Genomic DNA, 20637 nt, shown 5'->3' on the forward strand with positions numbered 1-20637 from the left:
AATTCAAGCTTGCTTTTAATTTCATTAAACGCGAAATATACCATGTGTATATTAAATTCATTTGATTCTAGCTTACAAATCCATTTTGAAATGCAACCAAATATGTTTGAGCTTAAATTTAATTGCTTCCAAAATATTTCGCTAAGTAACTGTGATTTTATATCAGCTTGTAGATTAGTTTCTTCATGAACTGCTAAGGTCTGAAGGGATGCTTTAGTTTTTATTACACTCTGCATTGAATAGAAGAAACTTCCCCACCTTGTTTTGACTGGCAGTTTTAATTGTTCACCGATTCCTTTTTCTTTCACAGTTTTAGCTAAAGTTGCTGTTAGAACTTGGTTGTTTTTAATTGTTTTGATTATATTTACAATATTTGAGTAATTCTTCTGTAAGGTATCGCATTTTAAAAATCCTGACAAACTAAATGAAGGCTATGCACTACACAACCCATCGGTACAACAATCGGGTAGGCTTCTTTTACTATTTTGAACGCCTTTTGCATATTTGCAGCATTGTCACCAATTAACACAAAAAATTTTTGTTCACCGTATTCCTTCATAATTTTAATAATTTCCTGTGATAAGTACTGAGCTGTATGCTGATTGACCTGTGTTGACAGACTTTTCACAAATACAGTTTCTGGCTTTGATATGAGAAAGTTTACAACACCTTCATTACGAATGTTACTCCATTGAATATGTAAAAAACTTGCTGCTTTTAGTTGCAGAGTGATGTCCATACTCATCTCGTTATAACTTTTATCCAGATATATGCTGGAAATCGCTTTTCTAGTTGGAGTCTTGAAATGTGGATTAAGGTCTTTAAAAAAGTCCTTCCACAATGGGTCTTCCACCATTGCCAAAAGGAGCGCCGGTTACAATATAGCCTTAGCTAAGTTGTGTTGTGCTAAATTTGAAAATCGAATGAAGGCGGAGAATCACTTTCTGTCTGTAGCTTGGTTTTTGCCACATTGGATGCAAGCATGTCTTGAACTCGTTGTTTTATAATAATGGACACTTGATGCACGTTATTAAATGTTTTGCCATTTGACATTTGCAAATTTGTACCATGTTGTAAATGTTTCCAAATAGTTTAATTTTTCGGTCTTCCCATCATTTAAAATATAATTATTAACACGCGCACTTTATTTTACTTATTAATCGCTGGGAACAAATATTTAAGATGAACCAAATTCTTTTTATGCTCTTGACTCAGGTTGTTGTTGCCGTCGCTCCCACTCATTACATTGAATTCACATACAGTTACGGACAATAAAATAGAAACAAAGGTGTTGCTTTGAAACAATGGCATAATTTTTTTGAAATTTTTCATCTATGTAGTAACTTTTCTGCACAATAACAAAGGCAATAATATGTACTTTTAAGAAAGAAGAAAATATAGCATTGTTGAGTTTTACAGTTAACTGTAATTTAAAAAGTGTAAATAGCGTGTCTCATGCTTAGTGACAAAATAATAGAATCAATAGCGAAATAGTTTCACAAATGAAAAATGTTGAATTTAAAAAGCGTAAAAAGTAGTTATATTACCTTAATTAGATCTGTGGAATGAATAGTTGTATCAATTATTAATTTATTTAAAAAAATGAGTCGAGCAAAACATTGTTTAGAGGAGGAAAGACAAATTGCAAACATATGAACTATGTCTCAAATATTTGTGTTTGATGCCTTCAAATTTCTGAAAAATATTGAAAAAATAGGCCGATCACAAAAAAATGACTATGCAAGTCGTTCGAAATATTGCATGATTGCCGATGTGCGTACCGTTTAAGGTCTCTGCAGCCATTCAATAATAATTATGTGCAAAAATTTCTTTAAGAACAGTAAAAAGACGACTTGTGGAGATAAATGCTTTGGCACATGGTCCCGAAAGGTGCTGAGAAAACGGCATAGATACAATCGTATTCAGTTTGCACACATTAATTAGGGCGGAGCTGAAAATTAAGAAAAAATGTAAGCACGCTGATTAGCGTTTCTTATTAAGATTTGTTGTTACTTATGTTCAAAGTAAAATTGAAAATGTTCTCATTTCTGTTACTTTACGTAAAAACCAGTATTTGTTATTCAAATGAGTATTTACTCGAAATTAGATAAATACCCTGGTATTAAAATGGGTATAAATGGGTAAATACCCAGCGTTGGGTAAATACCCAGGTCTAAACCCATTTCTAATGGCACCCCATACCATGACTCCACCTTCTCGGCTGTGTGTGTGGAACGCCAATTGTAGGGCTATAAAGCTTTGTTTATAACCGCGCAAATTTACAAAGCAGCGTATAAGCGAAGTTGCAGCAACGACGAAAATGATAAAGGACCGAGTAATGACACTGTGGGGTGGTCAGGTATTAGGCAGACTTTATTTGCACAATTCTTCTCCTTAAATAATATTCTATACAATATTTCAATACCGCCAAATACATAATTCCGCTTTGTATTAATTTATATATACATATATATGTTATGTGATTCTAAAAGTTCATAAAACTATGTAAGTACCTACTTGACGCTATTGCTTTTTCATATATAATTTAGTTATTAACCCTGGCTCACCAATGTTAGCAAGAATGATAGAATACAAGATTACGACACTAGTTTACAGTTAGTTTTTTTCGGTTTAGCTCTTGACAATTCTTACAAATACAAATACGTTGTTCAACAATTTCGTGACGTAACAGTTTTGCGTTGAGAAGAACAAGCATAGAAATGCATACAAATTGTAAACAGAAAAGTAAACACTTTTTGAAATTCCCAAAATAATATTAATTCATTCGTCTTTGCAGGAAAAATTTCAGTGAAATGTTTAGAATATTGTTGCGAGAAAATATGTATATAAATAGTTTTAGGCACGTCCACAATAAATATAGCAGCATGTGTGGAAATTGTTCAAATGAAGAAAACCAGTGTAAGTGTACTGTTGTATTTATTTAAATTTCTAAGCATAAATATATTAATTTTTTAAAATGAAATGTGCAGTGGCTTGTTGTAAAAATTTTATGCAATTAAAGGATCGAAAACGAGTTTTTTCAGTTTTCCGGCCGATTTAAAAGTTGCCAAAAAATTGGTGTTATTTTGCAAAAAAATGACATATTTAATACTAAATTAATAATTTCACAATTCCTTTATCATAATTTCATACATCTGATACATTTGAACTTATAATATACTATGTATATATTTATATACAACACAAGAAACGTCTTCTCCATTTGAATCAAAACTTAATAGACAGTTTTATTATCAATAGGCCGATATATTTCTTTAGAAATGATTCAAATCTTTTCACTCAACAATATTCAATCGCTTCACTAAAACTTTTTCATTAAAATCGAAAGAATTAATAATATTTACAAAGTGTTTACTTTTCTGTTTACAATTTGCAAGCCATTTGACAGTTTTTCACTCTTGTTCTTCTCAACACGCAACTATGACGTTTCGTAATGGCGGTCGTCGTAATCTTGTATTCTATCATTCTTGAATGTTAGTCGTTTTCTTTTTATCTATCGTCCTCTCATTTAATATTGTGACATTTGATTCAGTTGCAAAGCTACTGCCAATGAACACAGTCACGTTGTGTGGATTAGCTGAAGGGTATGTATGTGTTTGTAAAAAAGTAAGGTAGTCGTTACGACTAACATTGGGTTTAGTGCAACTTTTTAGCGAGTAATATGGCTGCACATAGAATATCTGACGATGCAATTGAGAGAGTTTTGGATCTTTCCGATGATGAAGAAGAAGATTTCAGTGCTTCCGAAAGCGAGTACGCACCAAGTCCATCCGAAGAAATGATGCAGGGAAATTCGTCAGATGAAGCAGTAGATAGTGATGGTTATGAAGGCAGTGATCACAATCTGGAAGGCAGCGATGAAGAAAGCAGTAAAAGTCCTACTCAACCGACTCACAAAAATATTATACATTTTTCAAAAAACATTTTACGTGGGAAGAATAAACACAAATGGACGACAAGAAAAGGAAGAAGGCACCGTTCAGCGGGAAATATAGTGCATCAGGCTAGGTGCCCAACAAGACAGGCTGAGGGTATTACTGAACCTTTAGAAGTGTTCAAGCTTTTCTTTACTGAAGAAATTATAGACACACGGTGGTTCGCTATACCAATATTGAAATTGAAAAAAGGAAACAGAGCGCTAATGAAGAGTATGCCACTGAAAAGCCAGTTGATAAAAAAGAGATTGAAGGCTCTTATTAGAGATTTTGGCCTTAAACGCTATTATGAAAGATAACCATTTTGACTTCTCATGAACTATTTAACTCAGAATATTCTGGCACTAGATACATAGCAACAATGAGCCGATCGATTTACTTTCTTGATGGCGTGTTTGCGTTTTGACGATAGGTCTCAAAGAACTTTACGTCTTAATGACAGATTGGCGCCTATAAGAGATGTTTGGGAAATGTTTATGCAAAAATGTCGAGGAGAACTATTACCCCGGGCTCTATCTCACGATTGATATGAGCAACTTTTAGCATTTCGTGGAAAGATGCCTGTTCCGAATGTACATCCCAAACAAACCAGCTAAATATGGGCTAAAGATCATAGTTCTCTGCGATAGTGGAACATATGTATTATGTAGTGGATGCAATGCCTTATTTAGGAAAGGGTACCAACTGTAGTAATATTCCTCTTGGTGAGTATTGGGTAAAAGAAATTACGAAAACTGTTCACGGCTCCAATCGAAATATTACGATGGACAATTGGTTCACGTCAGTTCTGCTCGCAAAGTCGCTGGTACAAGAGCCGTACAAGCTCACATTAGTTAGTACATTGCGTGCAAACAAAGCAGAAATTCCGCAGGAAATGAAACTGCAAAAAGGAAGAAAAACTGGCACCGCTATGTTCTGCTACGATAACAAGCTAACACTGCTTTCGTACATGGCAAAACCTAATAAGATTGTGTACTTTCTGTCTTCTTGTGATGAAGAAGGGGCAATTAATCCACTAAGTGATAAGCCAAATTTGGTCGAGTTTTATAATAAAACAGAGGGTGGCGTTGACACTCTTGACCAGATGTGTAGTGTTATGTTGTGCTCACGAAAAACAAAGAGATGACCAATGTGCCTATTTTTTGGCAAATTAAATATTGCATTTGTTAACAGCTATGTGATCTACACGCACAATATGATAAGCGAAAAGAAAAAACCCCTTTCTCGTCGTGATTTCATGAAGCAACTTCATTCATCTCTAGTCACACCATTCATGGAAGAGCGCTTGAGGACTCCTACTCTTAAGTCATGTGTACGCGAAAACATACAAAATTTTTTATCGACACAAGTCGAGGAGACTAACACAGAGAATGCTGCTCCAAAAAAAAAACACCAAAAGAAAAATTTGCGCCTTCTGCCCATATCAAAAACACCGCATGACGAAGACAGTATGCACGAAATGCGGCAAAAGTACCTGTGGTGAGCACAAAGTTGAGCTTTGTGCCTTCTGTGCAAAATAATAATTTAAAAGTTTATTTCTAGTTTAGTTACTTAAAGTAATGCTTTAATTTTATAACGGTAGAAAGCCTTTTATGTTTTTAAGTTATCTTCTATATTTTTTTTTTGTGTTAGTACCATATGATACTATTAAGACTGAATAAGAGTAGCAAGAAATTTTATACCAAAATTAATCAAAAATAAACTAAATTTGAATGATTTTTTATTTTAAAAAACAAAAAAATGTATTATTTTCTTCTTTAGATATCTTTTATAATATTTAATGAAGAACCGGTTCCATAGAATCGATTTTTAGGGTATGTTGCGTCAAGCGACAAATTTATATAAAATAAAAATAATATATGAATTGTAGAAAAATGAATTATAAAAATTATAAAATATTGAATTCTATTGTTATTATATACTTACCTTAATAATACATTTTTAATACTAAGATATTACTCACCTTACTTACCTCAATGTAATCTGTTACAATATTTAACGAAAGTTGAAAATTACCATACTTACCCCTTTTTTTAAGACATATGAGCATTACCACTAGTTTAAGCCGTTAGTTAAGATTTAGGCTAAGCAACTAAATGAAATTAAATAAATGGTCTATTGTAATCGACCGGACGCGTTTTCATTTTTATCTCAATTTATTTTCGACAGGCAATTAGGCTTTATTTTATTCGCGCATTCCCTAAGTTATATTTTCGCTTCTCAAAAACGCTTGAGAAATTTTCATGGCGCCCGAGCAGGGACTAAGTGCGTGAGCTTACAATATTTTATTTGACTTTAGTTTTCGTTTAATTAACTATTATCGTTTCTAATTGCCTGTCAATCGGTTCGGTTCTCGGTCTTCGGTTAAGTGAAGTGTGAATAATCACCTAAAACAATAAAATAAAGTAAAAGACAATAAAATACAATAACATACATATAGTGGAAGTGACCAAGCTGTGCAGTGATAATAATACCTAAATAAGGAAAAAATTAATAATTTATATACATAAAACAAAGTTACGAAAAATTGAAACAAAATACATACTTACATATACATATGTATGTGCAAAAGTGAAGTGCAGTGAACAAACACAAAAAAAAAAAATACACAGTGCGCAAAGCGAACAAAAAATTTATAAAATAATACATTGTGTGGTGCAGTGATACCTAAACAGCAACAGAAAAAGAAGAAAAATATAATAAATGAAAAGTTCCGTGTAAAGTGTATAATTAAAATACTTACCAACTCTGCGTTCCTAAACCTACAAAAAACAAAAACAAGAGGTGCATATGTGCAAGCACTCAAAAGTGCAAGTGCTCAAAGTGACAAAAAGTGAAATAAATAAAAAGTGTGAAAAGGCGCACAAGCAAATTGGGTACAGTGAATTCTAGAAAAAATCGTACCAAAGTGTTTAATTTTGTGATTAACGAGAAGGCTATCCTAAAACGTTAAAAAAAAAAAACAGTTTTAAAAAACCGGTGGAAAACCAGTTAAAAACAAAAACCGTTTCAAGTGCCGCGTTAAGAGAACCGGTAAAAGCAAAGTGCCGGTATAAGCACCCGTTACTACTGAAATCACTGCTGCCATCAACGCCGCTGCCATCAACGCCGCTGCCATCAACGCCGCTGCCATCAACGCCGCTGCCATCAACGCCGCTGCCATCAACGCCGCTGCCATCAACGCCGCTGCCATCAACGCCGCTGCCATCAACGCCGCTGCCATCAATCCGCTGCCGTCGTGCGAATGAGCTGCCGCTGCATCCTGTGCCAAAGGGACGTAAGCGCCGGCAAACATCCGACGCACCAGGTAACGAGTGCGAATTACTGAAAGCAGTGCAAAATAAAAAAGCAAACTACAACAAAACAAGTGCACTTTCAGTTTTTGGCTCTCCCTTTTTGTTCACTATATTGACATACATACATATATAACAATATATACATATATTATATACTATACAATCGATATATTTGAACCCCACGTATGTTTATATCTAAATGTATAAATTTAAAGTGAATCAAGGGATTTTGGGATTTTGCGGTAGCCCTTTATTTTAAAATCAAGGTGAAAAATTCTTAATTACAAAATTGAATTATTATATTTTTTTGCAATTTTTCGATCAGTTTTCCGATTATCGGTCGTTTTTTCGCAATTTTGTCGATTTTCGTTCGGACATTTTCCGATTAAATTACTTTATTGTGCTATTGCTCATTTTGCGCATTTATTGGTTTGGCTTTCGTATACTTGGGAATCGATATTATTTTTTCGTTTTCGTAACCGATTCCAAATATATTTGTTGCCAACTTTATTGCATATTAGTTTGGCTTTCGTATATTTGGGAATCGATATATATATATATTTTCGTTTTCGTTGTCGATTCCTAATATATTTGTTGCCAAACTTTATAGTCTCTTTTTCGGAAATTTAATTTAAACAAGAAAAATGAGCAAGCCAAAGCCAACTATCGCCAACCTCTCTCCAAGTAAGGAGTTGATCGACTTAAAGTCGTTAAAGCGTCAAAGGACGGTGGCGAAAAATAGTATTTTGCGAATAAAGACGGGCCTTTTAGAAAAAACTATGTCGTTAGATCCAATTGAATTGGAATGTCGGCTGGACATATTAAATTCACATAGTGAGAAGCTAATGAAATGCCAATCTAAAATTGAAGAGATTGATGACGACGACATGGCCCGAGGGGAGTTAGAGGACATAATTGTTGAAACGAAATCAATAATTAAAAATATTTTAGCCAAAAACCGAACGTCAATTGCCGAAACATCTTTCGTAGCTTCTCACAGCTCAAGGCTCCCTAAAATGAATTTGCCGAAATTCAAAGGAGAATATTCAGAATTTAAAAATTTTATGAGTTTGTTTGAGAGCTTGGTTCATAATGATCCAAACATCCCAGACATAGAAAAATTTAACCATTTGGTAAATTGTCTATCTGGAGAGGCTTTGGGAACAGTTAAAGCGTTTCAGATGTCGGATGAAAATTACCCGAAAGCGTTGGCAAGTCTCAAAAAAGTTTATGATAATAAATGTTTGATATTCTTCAATACAATATCTAAACTTTTGAGCTGCCAACCATCCCAAAGCCATCCGCTCCTTCATTGCGATCCATGATTGACGAAGTGTCAGCGGTGTATGACTCATTGCTATCGCTGGGCGATGAGAAACATATAACAAACGCTATTATTATACACATAGTGATGACAAAGGTCGACTCAGCTACCAGATCCAAATGGGAGGAACAGCTGGATTATGACAAGCTGCCACTGTGGAAAGAATGTGAAGCCACCCTAAATCGAAGATTCCAGCAGCTATCAGCGGAAGGAGCATCAAATTCAAGGACGAAGCCCATACCAACAAGCAGTGCGAGTCATGGGAAACAACAACATATGGACAGGACCAAATCGGCGCTAGTGGCAGCAAATACGAGGCAGCCTCTTTGTCAGCAGTACAAATCTAAGGACCACTATTTGACTGCCTGCCCCACTTTCAAGGCGCTTCCGGTGCAGCAGAGGTTCGAGTTCGTGAAATCGGTGCCCTGCATAAATTGTTTGCGTAAGGGACACACTGTCTCTAAGTGCAGAGCGGATAGATGTCGGGTGTGCAATCGATCGCATCACACATTATTGCACCAGTATCCGGTTTCCTTCCCCGTTGCACCTCATCCGCAACCATCAACCACTCATGCCATGCATACAGCCAGTATGCCGGATCGGGTCATGTTGGCAACAGCAGTGATTCAGATAAGGACCAGTTGTGGAGAGTACCTCCCTGCGAGAGCGTTGCTGGACTCAGGCTCCCAGGTCAACTTCATGACAGAGGACTTGGCACAAAAGTTGCGGATTCGACGACAACAGAAAACATTAAACGTAATAGGATCGGCAATTCCAATACGAAAGTGGGGCAAAATTAAGCGCGTTTGTTAAGTCGCGGGTAAACAATTACCAATTTTCGGCGGTATTCTGGATAATGCGAAGTATTTCGGCAAATCATCCAGACCATAATATCAATATTAATGGCTGGAAAATTCCGCACAATATTGAATTGGCGGATCCAGAATTCCACAAATGTAACAAAGTTGACATCTTATTGGGTGCAGAAATATTTTTCGATCTTCTAGCTGTCGGCCAAATTAAAAATGGTCCTAATCAACCAGCATTACAGAAAACCCTTTTAGGGTGGGTTGTATCTGGCAAATACGTCAGCAATCTAAGTTCTCCTCCCAAATTACATAGCACATTATGCCAAGCTGAAGAAGACTTAACGTCAATCGATTCAGTAGTCCAAAAATTTTGGACTCTAGAAGAATTACCTTCAGAATCAAATGGCATTAAATTCACACAGAGCAACAAGAGTGTGAAAATTTTTTCGTAAATACAATCAAGTATTGCCTTCAGGACGGCTTCAAGTAAGAATGCCTTTTAAAGCTGACCGTAAGTTACTCGGTCACTCCTATGAAACCGCAGTTCGGCGGTTTCAGGCCCTGGAGAGAAGGACATTAAAAGATCCAGAACTTCGTAAAATGTATCTGGACTTTATGAATGAATATAGAGCATTGGGTCACATGAGCCCAACGAACAATAAGATCCCGAGTGAGCCACACTACTTCATTCCGCATCAATGCGTTTTAAGGCCCGAGAGCACAACAACCAAATTACGTGTTGTATTTGATGCCTCGAGTCGATCTTCAACTCAAATAGCGTTGAATGAACTGTTGATGGTAGGTCCAACCATCCAAGAAGAGTTATACTCAACTCTTCTTCGTTTTCGCTTACATAAGTATGCACTAACAGCGGACATTACTAAAATGTACCGTCAAATAATTATGCATGAAGAAAACAAAATTGTCAGCTTATTGTGTGGAGAGAGCATCCTTCTGAGCAAATTCAAATTTTTCGTCTTAACACCGTAACATACGGCACTGCGCCTGCTCCATTTTCGCAACACGGTGTTTGCAAATGCTCAGTGATGCCAATACAATGAAATATCCACTCGGTTCATTGGCCATCAAAAGAGACTTTTATGTTGACGATTTATTAACAGGGTCCGAAAATTTTGAGTCTCTAGATCTTTTGAGAAGTGAGGTAAATAAAATATTAAACTCGGCAGGATTCACCTTAACGAAGTGGTTTTCGAACCACCCTAAATTTTTCGACAGTGATTGCACTGAAAAGTCATTAAGCTTCAATGACAAAAGTTCCACTAAAACGTTAGGAATCCATTGGTTGCCGAAAGAGGATTTGTTTCGATTTGTTTAAGATGACAATTTTAATGATCTGCGAGCTACTAAAAGAAATATATTGTCAGTTTCTGCTGGCCTTTTTGATCCTCTTGGATTACTAGCCCCACTAGTTACCAAAGCAAAAATCTTACTGCAAGAGCTTTGGATTCAAAAACTAGATTGGGATGAGTCGATTCCATTGCGCCTTGATACTAGCTGGCAGAACTTTAAAGCCAACATAATGCAGCTCTCATCGATAAGCATTCCTCGTTACGTAAACGTTGAGTCGAGTGCCATCTGCCAAATACATGGCTTCTCCGACGCCTCAATAAGGGCGTACGGATGATGCATATACATACGAAGCCAATCTGCTAGTGGTATTAAATGCATGCTACTTACTGCAAAATCTAGAGTGGCTCCACTGAAGACCAAATCTCTTCCGCGTCTTGAGCTCTCGGCAGCACATCTCCTTTCGAAATTATGGTCAAGAGTAGCGCCCTCGTTGAGTCGACGTTTCGAAAATATTACATTTTGGACAGACTCTGAAATCGTTTTACATTGGATTAAAACACATCCATTCTCACTACAAACCTTCGTCGCAAACAGAGTGTCCAAAATTCAAGAGTTGACTGACAAAGTACATTAGCGACATGTGCCAACGAAACAAAATCCTGCGGATCAAGTGTTTCGGGGTTGTAACGTGGACGAATTGAATAATTCGATATGGTTTGGCGGTCCACAGTTCATCCTAGAAGACCCTGCATTATGGCCAATTAATAACCACTTCCAGCTCTCACCAGAAGACGAAGCATTAGAGAAGAAGAAAACTACATTTACATTAATTTCGACTGCTGAGAAAAATTCAATATTGGACCTCATTGAAAAATTCTCTTCTCATAAAAAATTGCTTCGTGTGGTCGCATATATATTACGATGGATCAGGCGACCACCAAAATCCTCCAGGGGACAAGATCTGATTTCAAAAGAGCTAAACTTGAGTTTTCTAAAAATGCGCAGGTGGTCCAACATTCAGAATTTTCGGATGTTATTCAAAAATTGGGGCCACCCTACCCGCAAACTTGCAAAAACTCAACCCGTTTTTGCATGAGTACTCGGATACGTCGCTGTCATTCAAATTAATCCGAGTAGGAGGTCGCCTATTAAATGCACCTCTCCCATACGATGCCAAATTTCCGCTTTTATTAAATAAAAGTTCGCACTTCGTTATAATGTATTTACGGTTCCTGCATATTCGAAATCACCACGCTGGGGCTAAAGCGTTGGTTGCGCTTCTTCGAGAACGCATATGGCTAATTAATGCCCGAGAAGCTTGCAGTAGAACCGTAAGAAACTGTATACATTGTTTTCATTACAAGCCGAAGTTGCAAAACCAAATAATGGGAAATTTGCCAGTCGAAAGACTTCGAGCACTACGGCCCTTTCTTATATGTGGCGTAGATTTGTGTGGTCCGATATACACAACTCTAAAAATACGCGGTCGACCACCCGCAAAAACATATGTATATTGCAGTTTTTATTTGCTTTACGTCCAAAGCAGTACATTTAGAATTAGTTTCGGACCTATCTTCTAATTCATTTATTCTCGCCCTAAAAAGGTTCAGTGGACGCCGAGGAATGCCGACGAAGATATTCAGCGACAACGCCACCAATTTCGTCGGCGCCGATCGCAAGCTGCGCGAGCTGAAGGAGGCGTTTCTGGCAATGGGTCCAGAATTGAAGAGATTCGCAGCAGACGAAGGGTGCAGCTTCACCTATATACCACCAAGGGCGCCGCACTTCGGCGGATTATGGGAATCGCGGTGAAGTCCGACAAACACCATATCGTTCGCGTAATCGGCAACGCGCTACTCACAGCAGAGGAGCTAGCAACGCTGTTGGCCGAAGTGGAGGCCATCCTCAACTCTCGTCCCCTAGTACCCCTGAGTCAAGATCCCAACGACGGCGAGGCGTTAACACCGGCGCATCTACTGATAGGATGCTCCCTCCGAGCATTACCTCCAGAGAAGGTGCCAGTGGACCCAGTTCGTTGTTGCGAGAGATGGCAACTTGTTTGCTGTCTCAAGCAACAGTTCTGGCGACAGTGGTCCAAAACCTACATGACGGGCCTTCAGGAACGCAACAAGTGGCTGCACCCCAAACGAAACATGCAGCTCAACGACCTCGTTCTCGTCCACGAGGACAACGTGCCACCGCAGCAGTGGGTACTAGGGCGCGTCGTCGCAACCGCCGAAGGGCAAGACGGCAAGGTGCGAGTCGCAGACGTGGCGACTAAGGCGGGCACAATTAAGCGTCCTATCCACAAGCTGGCCTTGCTTCCACTGGAAATTGAAGGAATCTGATCCTGTCAAGGTGGCCGGTGTTGCGTCAAGCGACAAATTTATACCTAAAATAAAAATAATATATGAATTGTAGAAAAATGAATTATAAAATATTGAATTCTATTGTTATTATATACTTACCTTAATAATACATTTTTAATACTAAGATATTACTCACCTTACTTACCTCAATGTAATCTGTTACAATATTTAACGAAAGTTGAAAATTACCATACTTACCCCTTTTTTTAAGACATATGAACATTACCACTAGTTTAATCCGTTAGTTAAGATTTAGGCTAAGCAACTAAATGAAATTAAATAAATGTTCTATTGTATTCGAACCGTGAAATCGACCGGACGCGTTTTCATTTTTATCTCAATTTATTTTCGACAGGCAATTAGGCTTTATTTTATTCGCGCATTCCCTAAGTTATATTTTCGCTTCTCAAAAACGCTTGAGAAATTTTCAGGGTACATTAGTCGAATCGACTAACATTGGTTATAACGCATAAAAAATATGATTGGTTATGCAGGGTTAAAAGAGAAATGTAAACTGGGTATGCAGCATTGATGCAGGATCTGTCACTGTGTTGGTGAGCACGAAAACAAAGTAGTCCAGTGAGAATTTGGAATTAAAATTATGCAAATTTTATAAATAATGAAGAGTATAATGAAAATTAACAAAATGTCTGTTACGGATATATTCCCTATTATCTTTAAAAGACTTGGAACATAAAAGGCATTGCATGGCACCAAAGGCATTTAGAATCATAAAATATTTCTCGCAGGGCTTATTTGGTTTTGCACTATAGCCCTGCGTGATGTTAATTCGTTGCTGGCTGAACAACGACTGAACGATAGAGCGTAAGCGTACGTGTGAAGTTAGTTTGCACAATTGTGCTAAGAAATGCCGACCACTGCTTCTAATGCTTAACCTTGAATATTACGCAAATAAGGAAAGATAGAAATAGCTAAAAATATATAAGAACATATGGTCGAAGTATGCAGTGGTTCGCAATCGGTGACCCAACATCCTGTTCAGTCCTGAACAGGCAGAAGTGCTGGCTTGTGAATTGGTTGCCGAATGATACCCTTCGTTGTTCGAATGTCTAAAACACATATTTTAGACTCCTTTTCTGGAATACAGTTTACAACTTTTCCAATATGCCATCAACCTACCACGATTTCGTGGATGATAACCCTTGAGTTGTTTTTGATGTTTGGTTGTTGTGATATAATCGTTTGACCAGCTATTCCAAAACGTCCGTTTAATGCTGGTCACTTAATTTCAGCTATGTAAGCTGCTTATTTCAGCTGACAATCTCCGCTCTGGAAATGCCCATAGTGCGCTATTGATAATAAAATGCCCCGGAGTTAATGCTTTTTAATCGTTTGGATCCGATGAAAACGGTGTTAGTGGCCGAGAATTTAATGCAGCTTCTATCTCCACCAGTACTGTTGTTAGTTCCTCAGCTGTGAGTCCGATTAGACTGCGGCCTCCCAAATACTGCCCAAATGAGGTGCTCTGGGAGGAATGAAATTAAAGTAAACTAATTCATTAGCACAATATTTAAATTGACATCTTTGTTTTCGGTTTTAAATAAAAATTATTTTTATTCAACTAGTTTGCTGCAAGCGCCCACAAAATTTGTTGCGTTATCACAAAAGATATCAGAGGGTAGCCATCTCCTTCCAACCATCTGCATCAATGACGCTAAGAATGCGTCCGTGGTTAGGTCCGATACAAGTTCGATGTGGACCGCCTTTGTCGCTAGACAGACGAAGATCGCTATGTACGATTTATAAGATGTATTACTTATACGTATATATGTATATTGACTGGTCCGCAGAAGTCAATACCGCAACGTGCAAAGGCGCGAGATGGAGTCAATCGCTCGACAGGTAATTGTCCCATTACTTGGTTCATCAGCTTTGGCTTGTAACGTATGCAATGTGTGTACGATCTTGGTCCTGCATGGTAGCGTTGCTTAGCAACAACATTGGGTCTTTCCTTTTTTCTAGAATATCTGCTGATTCCAATCGACCTCCAATTTTGAATATTTGAAATCCTATGGTATACTCTAAAAACGCATTTAAATAACGCAATGGACAATTTTTCGTGAGACCTTTCTGTAATTAATTAGCAAAAGGTATATGTTGAATGTTTCAAATTATGCAAAGTAAGGCGTGATGCAGTTCTTGTGGTAAAAGTGTTGACGATTCATTAAGTTTTGTATTATGTCGACAAATATTGATGAAGCGGAACATCCAAGCTATTAATCGAAGGGTGCTAGTGTAGTTACTCCGCTGATTTACAATTTCCAAAATGTAATTGGTGCTAACGATTGAATTAAATGCCGATTTTCGTTTCTCCCTCTCAACAACTTCCATGTCGATGTCATTGCAGCTGTCCTTCGGCCAATTATTTGCTTTTTCGTATACAAACCGCGGTCCGGTGTACTATATTGAATCAACAAGTTCCTTTACAGCACATCCGACGGGTTGCAATGAGTTGGTACATGTCTCCAATGGACACCTTTGGTTAAATTCTGAATTCGAAAAATTCGATTGCCAACAAAGGTCGAAAGTGTTGCAAAATGCATCTTCAGCCAATGTAAGACTATTTGTGAGTCTGTTCAAAAAAAATATTAAAAGATTTATGACAAATTGTTGGCTTGATCTTTGCTAATAAAGGAGCAAGGAGAAGAGCGCCACAAATTTCTAATTTTGGCAACGGTTTTTTTGATGGGTGCGTCGCAGAATGCTTGGATCTGAAGAGACTCCATATCTGTCGAAAAACAAGACCTAGGCACCTTGATTAATGAAAGATCCGATAAGGTGTTCAGAAAGTTTTTCCAAGCCCATTCAATGTTATGTGGCACTGATTCATACCAATCCAACTTTAATAGCCATATTTCTTGCAACAAAATTTTTCAAGTTATAGAAACAGGAACCAAAATACCGAGTGGGTCGTAAAGTGATGGTGCAACAGAGAGGATAGAACGTTTTGTAAGACGACCACTGAGTCCAAGTTTTACTTCAAATGAAAAATAAAACAGTCATGATTTTAGTTCCATTTTAGTCCAACAGCGTAAATGATAGATAAGTCTACGTTTAGATCTTTTAAAGAGTTCTCTGAATCAGTGATGATTTGAATGCCATTTTGTTAATTTAACTTTCCTAATTCTAACAGTTGTGTTACCTCTTGCTTTATCTGTGAGAGTTCGGTTAGACTCTCAGCACCACACAGTAAGTCGTCTACGTGAAATGATGACTTCACGATATTTGCGCCAACTGAGAATTGTTCTGAATGCTGCTCAGCTAGGTACAACAAACTCCGTATGGCAAGATATGGTGCAACAGCCATTCTATATGTTACAGTATCCGTATTTAGTTGGTAGGTGCGAATGTCTTCAGTCGGTGAACTCCTCCACAGAATGTACTGGAACTTTCGATCATCTTCGTGCATTAATACTTGCCGATACATTTTGACTATGCCCGCAGTGAGTGCAAACCTATTGAATCGGAAATAAAGAAGAAGAATAAAAAGTTCGCAATGGATTGTGGGACCAACCATCTGAATATCGTTTAGTGATTTTTGTTAAGTAGTTCGACAAGAGGCGCCAAAAACGACTCGAAGCTTTGTTGTTGTACTTGTTGGTTTAAGAACGCAATGATGTGGTATAAAATAATGCGGTTTGCTGAGATTTAGACTTTTTACAATGCTCATATAACCCAGGCTTTCGTAGTCGTTCATAAACTCAACGTACTGTGCTGTCACTTGTGGTGATTTGGCTAATCGACGTTCTTTTGCATTGAATCGTCGTAATGCCGTAGTGTATGACTCGCTCAAACACGTCGGATCATCCCTGAAAGAGAGTTTGACAACTATTCTGACGCAGGCTTGACACGGTTGCATTGCATAAATGATCGCAAATCTGTTGTTCACGAGTTCAAGGCTCTTGGATGGTAGTAACTTCTTCAAATTTCCTCAACTTTTCCAATTTGGCATCTAAAGATTCATTGGCTAGAAATAAACAAGATGGTTTAGATATGTTGTTACTGCCGGACTTATAGCGACATGTCGATTTTCTTTGGTATATGAAATTCATCATCAGCGAGTACTATATTGTTGGGAATATTCCATGTTGAATTGCTGATTTCCGGATCTGGTTGGTAAGCAATGTGCGATGTAATTCCAAAAGTTAATGGAAGCTCGAAGCTGATGACTTGCGACTTGATGTTAGTTGAGGTTTTAAATGTAATATTTGTTGATGACAAACCGATACTTTGAATTTCTAAGTTTCGTTTGTTTCTAGGCAGCAGCAACTTTTGCGAAAAATCATTTGTGATGAAATTGAGTTGCGAACAGGAATCTAGTAGCGCTATACCCAATCTACAGCTCGCCGTTGAATCACGACCGAAAATTTTTGCTGTTACAAGGATTACATTATCCAACGATGATGATTCATGTGTGTATGTACGGCTGCCTTCTGTCTAGTAAATAGTTGAGTAGCTGTTGGTTGGCCTGGAGTTAAATGGCGGTAAAGTACACTATGGTGTTGTCGTGCACAAACCTTACACCTGTGCGATGATAAACAATTCGCTACTTGATGTCCCTTCAATAGGCAACTGATGCAAGGTCTTTGCATGATCGAAACGTTGAGTGATGTTTAGTGACTTAAAGCGTTCACAATTAAAAATCTTATGGTTGTTGTTAAAACTGAATTGGCACGATATGCTGGAGCAGGAAAATGTGTAACCTTTTGGTTGATAGCACAACCGGTGAAAAACGTAGAATCGTGGCTCGTGTCAGCTGGCACAACCTATCTTATGGGCACGCAATGTAACTGAACAGTGAAAAACGCTACTCCCTTCTCTCTTTGACGTGGGATGACGTGAGAATTCACGACATTTGGATTTTTGCCGTAGAAACGTGGCAGCTGATTGCTCTCACACAACGCAGGGTTGCCAATATCGATATACTGTAGTAGTAATTATCAACTTTTGTAATTCAATCTGTTCAATATGTTTCAATATGTTTGAAAATTTCTTAAAATAACTCAAAATCAGAGTCGAATGCTATTATTTATAAATATATAAACTATTTTTAATAGTTTGTTTTCAGTTTTGATATTTTATATTGTAAAAAATTGTATTTGAAAACAAAAATGTGCTCAAAACTATATATGCATATTGGGTAATGGCAACATTGTTCAAATGAAAACAAACAAAGATGGCTGATTTCTGAGTTTTTACCACGTTTTTCACTGTTCACACATTCTGCCGATGACGAAGGAAAAGGAAGGAAAGCAGTAGCGTTTTTCACTGGTTGTGCTAGGACTCCTTGATTTCGGAGTGGAGTGTTTGCTAACACTTTGAGCTGTCGAAGTACTTCCATGCGTGTTGTCGACTGACTCCAGATATTGACAGTGTCTTTCCAAAACTGCGATGCAATCTTCCCATGACGGCAGCGTTCTGAAATCTAGCGACTTCTTCCACCTTTTGTTGGTCTGTTCATTAGACTTCTGCAAGATTAGACAAATTAGCATAGCTTCAGAAATTTGCCTGTCACTACCTAGTGATGTTAAAGAAGCATGAATAGCAGAAGCTTTATCAATCAAACTTCTTAGCTGAATGCCATTTGGCTTTATTCCTTCCAAGAAAATTAGTGTTTTGTTGTCATAATGTGCCTTCAATCGTTCTAACGACTTTGGGTAGTTTTCATTTGTAACCTGAAACGCATTTACAATTTCCAAGGCTTGACCTTGGAGACATTTTTGTAAATGGTTGAATTTTTCAATATTTGTTAAATTGAGCACGTGATCAATTATTTGTTTGAACGGTAGAGTGGTAGGAGTTTGGAACTTGATTGTACCACGCAAGTTGTATCCGAAAATGAAACGTTGTTATCTTCTGCCAATTGCGATTGGATAACCAATTTAGTTGTTATGTAAAGTTCCTCCAGGTCAGCACGTCCTCCATCCTCACCATCCAATCTTTCGATGTCAGTTTGAATTGAGAGAATCTGCTTGAAGTATGACTCCTGGATGCCTAAACGACATTTGTATTCCGCCACTGAAAGAACCTTTCCACCTGGTCGTAAGCTAGCATCGATGATATTTTTAATACGTGTGATATTTTTCTTGGTGCTGGTGCGTTGTTGTTTTAGTTCGTCCAAAGATATTATGGAACCGGATTTCTTGTGGTTTATAGTGGCTTCAGAATTATTTCAAATAATTATAATAACCCTTAATAAAACTAAGTATCTACTTTACGCTATTGCTTCTTCTTCATATATAATTTAATTATTAAAAGAGAAATGTAAAGTGGGTATGCAGCATTGCAATATGCTTAGTACATGCTAAATAGGACTAACTTATGTATGTGCACAAACAGACATACTATATGTACGTATAATTGCGTGAGCGAAACATAGCCTTAGCAAAAATGTACAAAGCAAATGCAAACACAAGGCAAAAACAATTATTAACTGCATTGAGGTGAATGACTTTTAATGCTTAACCTTGAATATTAGGCAAATAAGGAAAGATAGAAATAGCTAAAAATATATAAGAACACATGGTCGAAGTATGCAGTGGTTCGCAATCGGTGACCCAACACCAATTATTAAGTCGAGTGTCAAATTGAACAGCTCACGACATCAGCTTTTTCGCGAATTGAATCCGTTTTACTGTGCGTAGTTTATTCAAAGGGGGTTTTTTATTTTTAGACTCTTTAGGTGATCTGCATTTCTGATTGTACACTGAACAGTTAAAAGGGTTACTTTTACTCTTAGGTCTAACAATTTTGCATACTAATTGTTCAGATAGTGTTTTTTTCTTAAAGTGCTTTCCATATGCTGCTAGGTCCTTCAAATATCTATAAACGGTTTCGGAGCTGCGTTTTATCTGTTTGGAAAAGTTTCAATTAGACAGTCCTTAGGAGTAAAAAAAATCAGAATAGTACCTTTTCCCATTTTTATTCTAAATGTAGCTCGAAAACAAGTTATTTGTTTATTTATAGTACTTCCTAAAGGAAAGGTAAGGCTGAGCTCAGGCTACTACCAGGGTCACAGCTGGCGGATAGTGGACGGCTTACACTAAGTAGGTTAGCTGCGAATAGTAATACGCAGTCCCCGTACCAAGAGCTGCATGAGAGGAGGGCTTGGCTCAAAACGCCTCACGCGCCCAATGAACCTCCCGCGATGAGGCGAGAAAATGCCGCCTTAAAATAAGCGTCCACAACCCCCACCGGGGTCGCACCGAGGGAAAACCTACCCAAGAGAGGAAGGCAACAACGCGACGAGGAAACAGAAGACGACGAAAAACCCTGGGCAAGAGCCCATCAGAATTGAGACCAGTAAAATTCTGATTATGGTGTACTGGAAAACTGATACGGATTAGATTGACATAGGGCTGGGGAGGGCAGTAGTTTGCCACCTCAGTAGATAGGAGCGACATCCTACCGAAATGACAGGCAGGCTAATACTGCTCTCACCTCCGTCTCGTTAAAACCATGGAGGTCTTCAAGTCTTCAAGCACGTCGCCAAAATTTTCTTGGCCGTACAGGTTCAGTTGAGACGAGCTCATGATTCGTGCCCGAACTTGG

The sequence above is a fragment of the Bactrocera tryoni genome, unplaced genomic scaffold (assembly GCF_016617805.1).
Source record: "Bactrocera tryoni isolate S06 unplaced genomic scaffold, CSIRO_BtryS06_freeze2 scaffold_7, whole genome shotgun sequence".
Lineage (NCBI taxonomy): Eukaryota > Metazoa > Arthropoda > Insecta > Diptera > Tephritidae > Bactrocera > Bactrocera tryoni.